At 50.1% G+C, this 3,551-nt stretch overlaps 1 pseudogene; it reads right to left on the bottom strand.

Moving 5' to 3' along the window:
• Positions 1-2,337: 2,337 nt before the first annotated feature.
• On the bottom strand, positions 2,338-2,456 carry LOC111749654 (5S ribosomal RNA; annotated as a pseudogene).
• Between the last annotated feature and the right edge of the window lie 1,095 nt (positions 2,457-3,551).

Raw genomic sequence — 3,551 nt, forward strand, 5'->3', positions numbered from 1 at the left:
TCCTCCTGAGCCCCAGAGCAGAGGTGGCACACGCAGGGGCTGGGTAGAACCTGGATGGGCTGTGCACAGGGGCTTAGCCACTCTGCAGGCAGGGACCACACAGACAAGCCTGTGAGTTGTGAGTCTCAGACCCCCGTTTTAACAGGCAGAGCTCTCCCTTGCGACACCACAGGGCTGTTATAAGGATCAAGTGGGAGGTGCTTAGAGGGATGCACGAATCACACACACCCAGCACACGCCATCCCCCTCCGGCTGTGCACCCAAGTACCATCAGCTTCCCCAAGATGGCCTCCTTCCCCTGGAGCTATTCTTCCCAGGGGAGGTGTAACACATCCTTCTTGGGCAGGAAAGGACACGAGGAAACAACTACTTAGTTTCCAGCAAGCTCCACAGCTACAGAAGAGCTGAGGGGGAGGACAGGAACTCTGAATGGGGCTCCGGGCACGAGTACAACCTCACAAGAAAGAAGGGCTGTGGGGTGACAGTCCCAACAACAGCTGAGTCGTGAGCCCCAGATGGAATCAGGGTGAAATCACTGCCCTTCAAAGCACAGGCATAGAGAATCCGAGCATCTGTGCCTCTCCAGCCCCCACAGGGCCTTCCTGGTGCCTCTGTGTTCTGCCTCCTCAGGTCTCTCTCTCTCTCTCACACACACACACACACACCCCTCCCTCAGGGAAATGGATCTACCTTGCTTTTTCCCAGAGGTTCTTGCAGGGGGTGCTTTGGGGTCTGGAACCCTGACTATGTGCCTGTGCACATGGGCGTGTGTGCAGTGTGCACACATGTATGTGTGTGTGCACGCGTGTTTGCACTCATGGAGTGTGCATACGTGAGTTGTCTTTGGAGAAGCAACCTGGGGCCTTGCAGAATCTTTCAGACTGTCAGAGGGGTTTGTGGCCACAGAAAGGGTCAGAATGGCTATTGAACAGAAGCTGGCACTTGGCCATCACATTCTAGAACCCTGTCCAGTGGCAACTCCACCCCTTGCATGTCCATGAATCACACACGCCCAGTAAGTCAAGGGAAGGGGTCTAATCTCTTCCAGGATCAGAATTTCTAACCCTCTGCTTCCTCCTCCTGCTCCCTTCAGCACCACAGTTACTTCCCCACAAGGCTGATGTCACCTCTCCAATCATTAGCTATGTGCTCCCTCTGGCTGCGGTGCTCCCCTCTCGCCTCTTCTATCAAGGCCCCAGGGGATCTGTGTACACATTAGTGTGTGAGAAGCTGCCATGGGCAGCCGGTGCCATCTTGGCCTCTACCTGCACAACCCCACGATATCACTAACAGCACTGCCCACTTCTAAAGCCTTGGTGTCAAAGGTCACCCTCTCCAACCACCTCGCTCCCTCCGGAACCCAGGCTGCCACTTTCCTTCCACTGGGACCTCCAGGGCCTTCCCCTGCCCACCCTGCCCCTCACCGCTATTTCCTGAGTCAGTGTCCTCGTGCCCACCCATCTCTCCTGTGACCACCTCCTGAGTTTGTTCTTGGAGATGAAGAGAGGCCTAACTTAGGGACAGGATTAGGAAGCTCTGCCCATGAAGCCAGGATTGACTTTCCAAGTATCCCTGCTTAAAATCCACAACAACATCCAGTGACTTTGAGGAAAAATCCAAACCGAGTCCTCAGTGTGGGGTGCAAGGCCCACCCCACCTTGTGGTTTCCTCTCTCCTGTTCTTCCTTCACCTCAGCACAATTCCTACTCTGCCACACAGCCTTTCTTACACTGACAGCTCCTATGAGATCACCCTTTGCTTGGCTGATTCCATTTTGGTACACCATAATGGTGGCATTTCATTGGGGAAAGGAGGAGTTATTCAATAAATGGAGTTGAGACAACTGAGCAGCCCTGGGGGAAGGGAGTTGGCCTAACTCACGGTTGGCGCCAAAATAAATTCCAGAGCAGATGAAACGTTTAAACATGAAAATTGGAACTAGAAAAATACTAGGAAGTAAATACGAGAGTCAACCCCAACTCACGGCGATCCCATGCGTGTCGGAGGAGGCTGTGCTCCACAGGGTTTTCAGTGGCTGAGTTTTTGGAAGTAGATCTCCAGGCCTTTCTTTCGTCTGAGGTGCCTCTGGGTGGATTTGAACATCCAACCTTTCTGTTAGCAGCTGAGCACATAACCATTTGCACCTCCCAGGGCCTCCTTTTCCTCTCTAACCAAAAGAAAAAACCTATTGCCATCAAGTTGATTCTGACTCATAGCGACCCTATAGGAAAAATAGAACTGCCCTCACAGGGTTCCCAAGGAGCTACTGGTGGATTCGAACTGCTGACATTTTGGTTAGCAGCCAAGCTCTTAATCACTGTGCTACCAAGGCTCCAAAGCCTACAGCACCTGGTATTCCCAGGCAGTCTCCCATCCAAGTAGTAACCAGAATCGACCCCGCTTTGCTTCCAAGATCAGATGAAATTGGGTGTGTTCGGGGTGGTATGCACATACATTTTCCTCTCTAGGATGCACAGACTATTTTCATTACACAATTAAGCCTATCTAGGGTTGTTAACACACCTGAGTGTCAACCCGCCCTCCCCAGTTATGACCTCAGAGACAGCAGATGAAGTTGCACCCAGCTGTTCCATCTGATTCACTCACATCTTCGATAATGGGAACTAGTGCATTGAGGGAAGAGGGTCTTTGAAGGCACTTTAGGAGCTGGCCGTAGTCCTGCAGCTGCATTATTGGGGTGGAGGGCAGTTTCTACATCCTCTTTATGGGGAAGAGGGTCCTGGGCTAAGGCAAAGTCTTCAATTGAAGGGAAAGGTAGTTCTTCCAGTTGGTTAAAAATTCTCGAGGAACCCTGCAAAGTGTAAGATGAAAAAATACTATTTGGCACTTTCTGCCCACCATGTCTGACCTTGTGTTTCCTACACTTGCTGTAGATAAACCCAAGACCAGGAAGACTTCAGAGCTGTGGAGAAGAAAAGCTTCATTTGGGGGATGCTCAGAAAAACCTACACGCAGGTGTCTCTGCAAAACATTAGATGCTGTTATGGACCCTGCAGAAGAAGATGGAGAAAGGAGAGAGAAACTAGTGGAGAATAATAAAGTTGCTAAATCTAAGGTCATGGTTCTCAAACTTCAGAGCACACCAGAGTCATCTGCAGGGCTGGGCCCACAGAGAACGTCCAGCTCAGCAGGTGTGAACAGTTCTCACACTTCCCCAGGTGCTGCTGGTTTTGCCGTTTGGAGACCACACTTTGAAAACCTCTGGTTGGATGGGATCTTTTTTTAAAAAAAAGAATAAAGAAATATGATAAGGCAAGCAAAGTAGAACTCTTAAGAGGGAGGTGATACCATAGTATTACCCAGACCTGGCTAGATTAGGGAGTTTTTAGAAGAACAGATTTGGGAGAAACAATTCAAGTTGGGAACTGTTTCCCTTCCTGTTTTTCATTTAACCAGGACACAGTTTCTTAAGTACTAAGGACCAGTAAATGTTAATAATAAACTTCCTGAACAAAGTAACAGGGGTCGCAAAACTCTAGCTAATGCCACGTCAGAGTTCTGGGACGACTAAGAATCCCAACAAAAGGAAT

The sequence above is a fragment of the Loxodonta africana genome, chromosome 11 (assembly GCF_030014295.1).
Source record: "Loxodonta africana isolate mLoxAfr1 chromosome 11, mLoxAfr1.hap2, whole genome shotgun sequence".
NCBI classification, from domain to species: Eukaryota; Metazoa; Chordata; class Mammalia; order Proboscidea; family Elephantidae; genus Loxodonta; species Loxodonta africana.